Below are 12,641 nucleotides of genomic sequence, written 5' to 3' on the forward strand. Positions count from 1 at the left end.
ATCAAGCTTTGTCTTTGATGGTGTTGAGCTTCTTGAGTATTGTTGGAGCGGCACTCATCCAAGCAAGTGGAGACAATTACATCACACCCTGACTTGTGCCTTGTAAATGGTGGAAAAGCTTTGGGTAGTCAGGAGGTGAGATGAGTCACTTGCCGCAGAATTCGCAGCCTCTGACCAGTTCTTCTAGACACAGTATTTATGTGGCTTGTCCAGTTGGGTTTCAGGTCAATGGTGACCCCCAGGATGGTGATAGTGGGGAATTCAGTGATGGTAATGCCGTTGAATGTCAAAGGGGAGGTGGTTAGATTCTCTCCTGGAAGAGATGGTCATTGCCTGGCATTTGTGTGGTGCAAATATTACTTGCCAATTACCAACCAACTGAACATTGTGCAATCATCAGCACTTCTGACCGTATGATGGAGAGAAGGTCATTTATGAAGCCGCAGAATATGGTTGACCCTAGGACATGAAGAACTCCTGCAGTAATCTCCTGAGGCTGAAATGATTGACCTCCAACAACTACAATGATCTTCCTTTGTATGAGGTATGAATCTAACAAGTGGAGAGTTTTCCCCTGATTCTCAATGATTTCAATTTTGCTATCGCTCCTTGATGCCACACTTGGTCAAATTTTGCCTTGATGTCAAGGGTAGTTCCTCTCACCTCACCTCTGGTATTCAGCTCCTTTGTCTATGTTTGGACCAAGGCTATAACGAGATCTGGAACCATGTGGTCCTGGCGGAAGCCAAATTGAGCATCGGAGAGCAGGCCATTGGTGAGTAAGTGTTGCTTGATAGCACTGTTGACAACATCTTCCATCACTTTACTGATGATTGAGAGTAGACTGATGGGGCAGTAATTGCCTGGATTGGATTTGTCCTGCTTTTTCTGGACAGGACATGCCTGGGCAATTTTTCACTTTGCAAGGCAGATGCACATGCTGTAGCTGTACTGGAACAGCTTGGCTAAGGGTTCAGTTAGTTCCGGAGCACAAGTCTTCAGCACTACAGCCGTGATGATGTCAGGGCCCATAGCCTTTGCTGTGTCCATACGAACATATGAATTAGGAACAGGAGTAGGCCACTTGGCCCCTCAAGCCTGCTCTGCCATTCAATAAGGTTATGGCTGATCTGATTGTAACCTCGACTCCACATTCCCACCTACCCCCGATAACCTTTCACCCCCTTGCTTAACAAGAACCTAGCCACCTCTGCCTTACAAATATTTAAAGACACTACTTCCACTGCCTTTTGAGGAAGAGAGTTACAAAGACTCACAACCCTCTGAGAGAAAAAATCTCTCCTCATCTCTGTCTTAAATGTTCTAGATTCTTCCACAAAGGGAAACATCCTTTCCACACCCACCCTGTCAAGATCCCTCAGGATCTTATATATTTCAATCAAGATGTCTCTTACTCTTCTAAATTCCATCAAATACAAGCCTAGCCTGTCCAACCTTTCCTCATATGACAACCCACCCATTCCAGGTATTAGTCCAGTAAACCTTCTCTGAACTGCTTCCAACGCTTTTACATCCTTCCTTAAATAAGGAGACCAATCCTGTACACAATCTCCAGATGTGGTCTCACCGATGTCCTGCATAACTGAAGCATAACCTCCCTACTTTTGTATTCAATTCCCCTTGCAATAAACAATTAAATTCTATTAGCTTTCCTAATTACTTGCTGAACCTACATATGTGATTTTGCGATACATGCATTAGGACACCCAGATCCCTCTGCATCTCAGAGCTCTGCAATCTCTCACCATTTAGATAATATGCTTTTTTATTCTTTCTGCCAAAGTGGACAATTTCACACTTTCCCACATTATACTCATTTGTCAGGTCTTGGCCCACTCACTAAACCTATCTATATCCCTTTGTAGTCTCCTTATGTCCTCTTCACAACTTACTTTCCTACCTATCTTTGTGTCATCAGCAAATTTAGTAAACATGCCTTCAGTCCCTTCATCCAATTCATTTATATAAATTGTAAAATGTTGAGGCCCCAGCACAGATCCCTGTGGCACACCACGCATTACATCTCGCCAACCAGAAAATGACCCATTTATGCCTGCTCTCTGTTTCCAGATGGCTAGACAATCTTCTATCCATGTGCTCTGCAGTTTCTTGATATCAGGTGGAGTGAATCGAATTGGCTGAAGACTGATTTCTGTGATGCTGGGGACCTCAGGAGGAGTCCAAGATGGATCATCCACTTGGCACTTCTGGTGTAGTTCCAAATATTTCAGCCTTGTCTTTTTGCACTCGTGTGCTGGACTCCCACATCATTGAGAATAGGAATGTTCTTGGAGCCTCCTCCTCCTCCAGTTAGTTGCTTAATTATCCACCACTATTCACAACTGGATGTGGTGGGAATGCACAGCTTTGATTTGATTTGTGGGATTGCTTAACTTAACTGTCTATTGCTTAACTGTCTATTGCAGGCTGCTTCCACTGTTTAGGATGCCTACAGTCCTGTGTTGTAGCTTCACCAGGTTGACATCTCATTTCCGGTTATTCCTATTGCTGCTTCTGGCATGCTCTCATTTTTTTATTTGTTCATATGGGCAACGCCGGCTATGCCAGCATTTATTGCCCATCCCTAATTACCCTTGAGAAGGTGGTGATGAGCTGCCTTCTTGAACCGCTACAGTCCTTGGGGTGTCAGTACACCCAAGTGCTGTTAGGAAGGGAGTTACAGGATTTTGATCCAGCGACAATGGAGGAACGGCAATATAGTTCAGGATGGTGTGTGACTTGGAGGGGAACTTGCAGGTGGTGGTGTTCCCATACATCTGCTGCCCTTGTCCTTCTAGGTGGTAGAGGTCACGGGTTTGGAAGGTGCTGTCGAAGGAGTCTTGGTGAGTTGCTGCAGTGCATTTTGTAGATGGTACACACTGCTGCCATTGTGCATCGGTGGTGAAGGGTGTGTACCCTTGGATGGGGTGCCAGTCAAGCGGGTTGCTTTGTCCTGGATGGTATCGAGCTTCTTGAGCGTTGTTGGAGCTGCACCCATCAGGCACGTGGAGAGTATTCCATCACACTCCTGACTTGTGCCTTGTAGATGGTGGAGAGACATTGGGGAGTCAGGAGGTGAGTTACCTGCTGCAGGATTCCTAGCCTCTGACCTGCTCTTGTAGCCACGGTATTTATATGGCTGTGCAACAGCCCCAACAAACAAATTTCTCTGCAGCACCTGTGGAAGAGCCTGTCACTCCAGAATTGGCCTTTATAGCCACTCCAGGCGCTGCTTCACAAACCACTGACCACCTCCAGGCGCGTATCCATTGTCTCTCGAGATAAGGAGGCCCAAAAGAAAAGAAAAAGATTTATATGGCTACTCGAGTTCAGTTTCTGGTCAATGGTAACCCCTAGGATGTTGATAGTGAAGGATTCAGTGATGGTAATGCCATTGAATGTCAAGGGGAGATGGTTAGATTCTCTCTTGTTTGAGATTGTCATTTCCTGGCACTTGTGTGGCACGAATCTGACTTGCCACTTATCAACCCAAGCCTGGATGTTGTACAGGTCTTGTTGCATTTCTACACGGACTGCTTCAGTATCTGAGGAGTCGCAAATGGTGCTGAACATTGTGCAATCATTAGCGAACATCCCCACTTCTGACCTTGTGATTGAGGGAAAATCATTGATGAAGCAGCTGAAAATGGTTGGGCCTAGGACACTATCCTGAGGCACTCCTGCAGTGATGTCCTGGGACTGAGATGATTAACCTGCAACAACCACAACCATCTTCCTTTGTGCTAGCTATGCTGTAAGGCATGTGGACATCTCTTTTATTTTTGTTACGCTGTGAGGCATTTGTTAATATCTCCTGTTAGTAAGTAAAATGTAACCAGTTGTGGTTTGGACCAGCATGTGGAGCTCACTGGGTAGTAAGAATATGGAGGCAGAGGACATCGGGACGAAGGGAGAAGAATTCTGACTGAAGACATCATTGCTCCATTCATATTGGACTTTTTAAAAATAAAAGACAGCACAACTGAACAAGGACCACCACACACACACACACACACACACACACACACACACACACACACACACACACACACACACACACACACACACACACACACACACACACACACACACACACACACACACACACACACACACACACGTCAGGATATGCCACTGATGTGGTAGCCTGGGCTGTTAAAACATCAAACAGCCTGTCTACAAGCACTCCATTGGACAATGGCCTTTTGAAATATGTGTGAATGGTTTCCTTGTCTTATCAAGATACAGATTATCACATCCATGGATGGTATGCACCTAAGATCACCCACCCCCGCCCCGCCCCAGCTGACAGCAGGATATGACCACATGCAGGTGATCTTGCATAGCCAGTGTGTGATTGATAACGCACTGAAACTGAATTGGATGACCCAATTTGAGACATGATCTTATACGTTGAGGGACCAGGTCAGAAAGGGGTATAAAGCTACATTTTACAAGGACATTGTTACAGTAGCCGGGAAGTGTGACTTGGTCAGTCACAGGAAGTCATACGGGAGAAGTTGTTCAGCGGACATGACCACCCGGGAATGAGCTCCTATACGCAGGTCTACTAAGCAACTGGTGTTGTAAGTATATACTATTGCTTGGTGAGTTAATAGAGGTTTTCCACATGAAGTGGAAATTGTATCCAAAGACTGTTTCATGCGATTGATACTCAGTACCTTAGAGGGAAGTGTTCCCCTCCAGTGGCTTGATGGTAATGGTAGCAGGAGGGCTATGCCAGGCCATGAGGTTACAGATTGTGGTGGAATACAATTTTGATGCTGCTGGTGCCCACAGTGCCTCATGGATCCCCAGTGATCAGCTGCCAGATCTGTTCTGTGTCTATCCCGTTTAAAATGGTGGTCGTGCTATACAACGCATTGAAGGGTCTCCTCAACGTGAAGACGGGACTTCATCTCCACAAGGACTATGCGGTGGTCACTCCTACAAATACTGTTATAGACAGATGCATCTGCAACAGGTAGTTTAGTGGGGACGAGGTCAAGTAGATTTTCCATTGTGTTGGTTCTCTCACCTGTTGCAGGTCTAGTCTGGCAGCTATGTCCATCAGGACTCGGCCAGCTTGGTCAGTAATGGTTTTACTGAGCCACTCTTGGTGGTGGACATTGAAGTCCCTCACCCAGAGTACGTTCTGTACCCTTGCTTCCCTTGGTGCTCCTTCCAAGTGATTTTCAGCATGGAGGAACACTGATTCATCAGCTGAGTGTGGACAATTGCTGGTAATCAGCAGGGGCATTTCTTGCCCATCTTTAACCTGATGTCATGAAACTTCATGGGGTCCAGAGTCAATGTTGAAGACTCCCAGGACCACTTCCTCTTGACTGTAAATCACTTTGCCACCTCCTCTGGTGGGTCTGTCCTGCTGTTGGGACAGGACATACCCAAGGATAGTGATAAAGTAGTCTCGGACAGTGGCTGCACGGTATGATTCAGTGAGTATGATTATGTCAGGCTGCTTGACTTGGCTGAGACAGCTCTCCCAATTTTGACACAATTCCCCAAATGTTCATGAGGAAGACCTTTCCTTTGCTGTGTCGGAATCTGGTGCCTATGTCGATACCGGGTGATCCATCCAGTTTTATTCTTATTATACTTTATTATAGTGGTTTGATACAAATCAGTGGTCTGCTAGGCCATTTCAGAGAGAAATTAAGGGTCATCCACATTGCTGTTTCACATAGGCCAGACTGGGTATGGATGGCAGATTTCCTTCCCTAAAAGGCATCATTGAACCAGATGGGTTTTTACAACAATCTGGTAGTTTCATGGCCACCATTACTGAGACTAGCTTTTTATTTGATGTTTACTTAGTTAATTAACTGAATTTAAATTCTCCAGCTACTATGATATCTTTGGATCATTAGTTCAGACCTCTGGATTACTAGTCCAGTATCATAACCAACATACCACTGTGACACAGTGAGACCGCTGTATGTTGAGTGCTGTGACTATACTGGGCAGCGGTAACACAAGGTCAACTACTTTACATATTTTAGATGCCGCTTTTAGCACTGAAATTGATAGCATGTTGGGGGTATGATTTCTGCAGCCAGGAAATCATTAAGTGTTTCTGTGCTTAAAGCTGTCCTTGCGTTCACCTCAGCAGCCACATTATCATATAGTTGTCCACCTAAAGCAGTGTCTGGTCCCATGGTCAATTCACAGGTCATTTCTCAGCTTGGAGTTTCCTTTCATAAACATTCACACACACAACATGCAGAAAACAAAGTAATTAATCTAAAGGTCATCAAAATCCTTACATTATATATTTGGGTCTTTCACCTGAGTCAGAAGGTTCTGAGATTTGAGCATGTAACCTAGACTAACACTCCAGTGCAGTACTGTGAGAGTGATGCATTATCGAAGGTGCTGAATTCAGATATGACATGAAACTGAGAAGCCACTTGTATGGTTGAGGTGGGCAATAAAAACTCAATGGCGCGATCTAAAGTAGGGTAGAGAGTTCTCCCATGCACAGGTTTTCTGTAGAGAGCTCACTTGATGTCCTGGTCAAGATTTCTTAACAATAAGCTATTCATGACATGTTTGTTGCACCCTGCTGTGTGCAAAATGGTCACCAGTGCACTTCAAAGTAATTTTCTATGTGTGAAATGCTTTGAGACGTTGCTGGTAGATATGAAAGGACACTTTGTAAATGTAAGTCTTTCTTTCTCAATCTAAGATAGAGAATAAATTATGTGCAGTTATGCGAGCCACATGATACTGAGACTGACCACAAACACGGGTCGCTCAGCTGTCAAATCAGCATTGCAAACAGCTGCGGCACTCTTGCATGACTAACACCTCACTCCAATGTGTAGTGCACAAACTGACAGCCAGGGCAGGTCAAAAGCAGCCGTTATGTTTGCATTCAGTGGGTTGCACCCATCCCACAACATGATGCTGCCATCTCATTGCGTAGCGGGAGACTTTTCAGGACAACATAGACCTCTGCACAGTACCATCACAGATAGAGCTTACTGGATCCTCTGCGTGCCTGCATTCCAATGAGAGCTCAGAGGTGCTCTGGCACTTATGGTGTGTAGTGGATAACATGCACGGAGCACCATGGGGAGCAGGAATGGACACAGGGTTAGAATTTCTGGTGCCAGCAGCCTACTGGCTGCCTATAAAGTGTTGCCATTTTTTCTGCCACTTTGGGGCCTTTTGAGGTTGAGGTGAAGAACAGGCATGTTGGGTAACCCTAAGGTAAGGACCACCCAGACAATTTTTTTTTTGTTATTTTCCACCCCCTCCAGCACCCATTGGGATTGGGTGCCTCGATTATGGCTCAGTTGCTTCAGTTATATTGTGGAGAGGGCACTAATTTAAGTATTTTTGACAGCCCTAATGAGCCAGTGTATTTTGGGCTGGCCTCCTGCATCTGGCTGCACTGTAACCCACCGCACTGTCTCAGGTCTCAGTCCTCTGTGCCCACCATCGGAGTTAATGTTGCCAACCCTCCAGCATTGTCCTGGACTTTCCAGGAATTAATGATTAATCTCATGCATACTGCCACGAGATATCACCAGGGCATTAAAAATTGGTGTTTTAAAAAAAAATTTGAGCATTTTTGTTTATTAATTATGAAAATATTGTAGCTGAGAATAAAGGCTGTTTGACTGGGTGGGGTTGTTGCAGGTGTGAAGTGCTGTGAGGAAACCACCAGGAATACATCTAACCAGAGTTGGCGACCATAATCATGGTATTGGCTGTATGACACCAGAGAGAAACACAAGTTTTAGGTACGTTTGGATTTAAAGGCCGAAAAATGAATCTTCTTGATTTGTTTTTCTGTTTAACAATTCTAATCAATTCCATGGACAGTAAAGCTTGAATTCTAAAAGTCAGAAGAGGTGAAAGAGTTATTAAATCACCTTTTAGTATTCTGATATTGTGCTGTTAAGAAGCACTGTGGGTAGTTTGGTTCTAAGATATTTTATACAAAGTGCTAATCTTCAATGCTATATGTTAGTCAGTTTAAAAATGGCAGCCTGGGCTATAGGTTATTAGCTAATTGCCAGTCTGCTCACTTGCTGAAATGAACACAGTCTGGTGATATGCTTGACTCAGTGGTAACACTCTCCCCTCTGTGCTGGTTCAAGTCCTACACCTGAGAATTAAGCACATAATCCAGACTAACCCTCCAGTGACACACTAAGGAAGTGCTCAAGTGTTGGAAGTGCCATCTTTTAGACTAAATGTTAAGCCGAGGCCCAGCCTGCTCTCTCAGGTGGCTGGAAAAGATCTCATGGCATTATTTCAAAGAAGAGCTGGGAAGTTCACCCTGGTGGCCTGACTAATAATCACCAAAAAACCAACATCACTAAAAACAGATTATCTGGTCATTGTCTCATTGCTGTTTGTGGGATCGTTCTGTGCACACAAGAGTTAATCACTTTTCCCTATATTAGAGCAGTGACTACACTTCAGAGGTACTTCATTGGCTGCAAAGCACTTTGGGACATCCTGAGATCGTGTTTGGCGCTATATAAAGGCAAGTTATTTTCTTAATCTGCAAAATAAGAGTTTCACAGAGAAGAGGAAATGGTGTGAGAAAGGAGAAACACAGTTAGCCCCATACAATATACCTCAGGCTTTTGTGTCAATGTTCAATTTGATAGGGCATGTGCAGTATAATGTAATTCTTTGCATCTCCCAGTGTTCATCAGAATAGAAGTCCATTATGTACATCACAAATGAAGTGAGAATGAATTGAATTATGAAGTTAATTTTTCCCTCCTTTCCTCCCTAACTCTTCTCGAGACAGCGACTAATGTTGGGATACATTTTAAGAAGTACTAGCTCATATCCAAGTGACCATTCTTCTCATATGAGCCTCGTCAGAGAGTGCTGCTGTGGTGAGTAATAATCGGGACAACATATTGTCCTCATCAAACTCCCAGATTCTCCCATTTTTCAGTATAGTGCAGCAATAAAGTTCCTTGCTGTTGTATCTGGAGAATTGTTTAGTAGTGGAGGGCTTTGAAAGGTGATTAACAGTCTGACACACTGTGAATACTACTTCCATGACCATCTTTATCCCAGTCAATAGGGTAGTTAGTCCTATACAAAGGGAGGATTTAATGGACTTATACAACCCATTTGATGGGGGGAGGAGAAGGCCACCCACACCCATTGAACATGAGTATCCTGTTGGATGTCACGCAGAATTCAGTCTCCACTTGCTGGGACTGTCTGGATTGGGTGTTCAAACCCTACACCTTCTCAGAGGTGGGAATGCCACAACTAATCCAAAGGCTCGTTGGTAAGATTCCATCAGATGCCTGAAATGTGCACTTCCTGCAAAAGTCATGAAATTAGGCATAATAATACATTGAGGTGCTAAATATTTTCACATATGGGATCATCTCTCACACACTAACTCCAGCCAGTTGCTCCCTGACAGAGGCCATGGAGCCCATCACCAAGATGGAGGTGATCGTAAGAATGTATGATTCCTTGGGGTCCAAGGACATGTCCTTGTGGCAGGACACCAAGAGATACATCCAAAATGTACCAACTGCGGAGAATCTAGGCCACTGCCTTTAGTACATTAGAACAGAGATCTCCTGGGTCTGTCAGTATTTGCAGGCGGTCCCCTCAAAGAAAGGTTTTGAGACCACTGACTTAAATTGACTGGTGTACATTTTGTTTTCTTTTTACTTTTCAGGGCCTCACGATATTCAAGAACATACTTGAAAATTCAAGATAAGAGGATGACTAACCAAAAGCCGAATGCTGAGGAATGTCAGTGCCTTACCAGCAGCAAACTTTCCAGAACTCAGAACATCTAAGCTAAGCAACAATGCCTTGTTCCAGTGACAAGCCTTTCTGTAAGCTGTGTTGAGAGAGAAAAATCAAATATTTAGTGTCTGGAAAATTCTAAGAGGAAAGGCATTGGTGTGGGATACAGAACATCAGCAGAAAACATCACCAAGATTCAAGAATTGGGTAACATGCTTACGGCAAGTGTTTACTTTCATCCAATGAAAGGTGGGTTGTAGAGAATATTACAACTGCCCATAATCTACTTAGAGCAACAAATTCAAGACTACCCCAGTTCAGGGGGCGAAAAAGTGACCTGGTAAAGAAGGATGGCTTCACCCGTCTGAGAGTTTAATGCAAATAAGCTCAAGAAAGAAAAGAAAGGAAGAGCTTGCATTTATGTAACACCTAGCACCTTTCGGAACCTCAGGATGTCCTAAGCTCTTATGCTCTTCTTCCAAAAGTGCCGTGGGATCTTTTACATCCACCTGAGAGAGCAAATGGGACCTCAGTTTAAAGACTCATCCAAAAAACAGACCTCTGACACTGCAGCGTCCCCTCACCACTGCAATGAATCATCAGCCTGGATTACGCTGTTGAGTCTCTGGCATGGGACTTGAACCCATGATTCAGGCAACAGTGCGAGTAAGGCTGAGCAAAGCTTAAGGGCCAGGTTTGGGAATGCTCTTGCCTGCTCCTGTTTGAAATGGTAGGAATCAGAGAGCCCATGAAACAACAATACTGGAAATTGATGCAGTTGTTCACTTCGTACGTCTTAGAGTTGAAGGCACTGCATCGCTGTCAGGTGACATCGTTGCCATAGAGACATGTTGTGATTTTGGTATGTCTTCATTCTTCCTTACAGTAGATTTATTTTTGGCTTCTGTCTCAGACTACTCTCATCAGTGACCCCTAATTCTCCATGTCCCAGGGAGTTTCACTTCCCCTGATAACTCGATCAAGCAGCATGCTCAAGGATCAAACAAAAAACCCTCCTCAGTCTATTTCAGCAGCTGGTCAGTCACATGCCCTCATGTTTTCAGAAGATAGCAGAATAACACTACGCTAGACTTTGATTTAAAGTGCCAAACAAATTGATTGAACAATATAAGTATTAGCAAATAATAGCAGCAACCTATCATATTTTTTATTGTCATTAGGCTTTGTGTGTAGTAGAAAATATAAACTACGCTATAAGTAATATTCTTATGTAATCATTTGTCTCCTTTTCTCACTGTCTACAGAAGCTTCAGTATTTCTTGTAGAAGGCTACAGATAGACTCACTGATTTAAAAAAAAAGACATTGTTATGAACGCTGGATTTTGTAACATAATTATGTTTTAAAAAACTGATTTTTAAAAGAATAAGATGGAGTCAGAGATCAGCTGACATCCACTCTGCTTAAAGACAAGACAGAAATTTGTTTACCAAGACAACAGAGAACCCAGATTAAGATCTTTTTTTGAAAAGCAGAGACTGCAGGGGTATAACACCTGAAGAACAATGGGTCTCACCCACCCAGACTTTCGGATCATAAACAAGGAGTCAGTGATTCTGAGGATGCAAATGTACATGGCAGCTGCTAACACCTGGAAACAATGAAAAGCCTGGGTGACTCTGCTGAAGCCAGACTTGTGGACTTTGCATATGGAAAAGGGCAATAGGCTATTAATTTGTGATTCCAGATAAATTTAACAGATTTTCTGAAGAGAGGCTGTAAGAAAGGAAGACAAACCAGCAGTAGCAGCCTCAAGGAGGAGAGAGAGCGAACACCTGCTCTCAGAAGATATACAGCAAAAGGCTGTGAAGATTTGAACCTGTTTTGAAAATTGATGTTTGCGGAGAAGTAAAAGACCAACAGGATCAACTTATTCATGGACGTCCAGGTTGATAGTGCTCGAAGTGAGCAAAGAGGACACTGACTTTGAGAAAGGTCTGGGAGTTCTGACTCATTACAGCTGGGAGGAGTTTGGGACTTATAACCACAAAGAATTTGCCATCAAAGAGGACTGTGTAACGTCTAAGTGTGGTGTGAAGTTTTCAAGTGTTTTAAAGGTAAAGAAAATACCTCTCTTTGTAATTTGGAGTATCACCTACTTACAAAATACTATTTAGTTAATGGGAATTTCTTGTATTTTAGTTGGTATAATAAAAAAGCTAAAACGTGAAATCTTGTTATGTAATTCTTTAAATTGGTCTGGAGGTTCATATCTCGTGTTTTAACATTAACGGTTTTACTGAGGTCGTAACAACAGGCTGATAAATAGTTTCCAAAATAGTGACCTAGACCAAGTTCACTTAAGTAGCTTTCAGTTTATTTAAAAATAAAGAATCAAAGACATATTTGAACAACGCCCAAAAGATATTTGTATTTGAATAGAATGGCTTGGCTACTCCATCAACAAATGACTAATTCTTGCAACGATTTTATCCAGTTGGGCGGGGATATGATTTCTGTCAGTGAAGCTAGTTTTTAATCTCAAATGTGCAATGAAAAAGTAAAGAACTCAGAACCTTAGATAAAATGTTTTGTTGTCACGATACAGTTTCAGCACTCTAACATCTGTTTACAATCACACATAGAGGCTTTCAAAAGCTGACAGATTGTAACCACTGTGAAGAATTGTCTTAGCTGAATATACAAACATACAGACAATGAAGGACAGGTAAAGACCGCTCTGGTTCATCCAGTCTGTCCCACACAATTGTGATACTTTGTGCATCACAGTTTATATGCTCCCCACCGTGTATCATATTTCAAGGAGACGAAAATGAATAAAATATAGCTACTGTTTGTAAATTTGCTGTCATGGGCAGAGGGGGAAGG

The sequence above is a fragment of the Heterodontus francisci genome, chromosome 16 (assembly GCF_036365525.1).
Source record: "Heterodontus francisci isolate sHetFra1 chromosome 16, sHetFra1.hap1, whole genome shotgun sequence".
Classification (NCBI taxonomy): Eukaryota; Metazoa; Chordata; class Chondrichthyes; order Heterodontiformes; family Heterodontidae; genus Heterodontus; species Heterodontus francisci.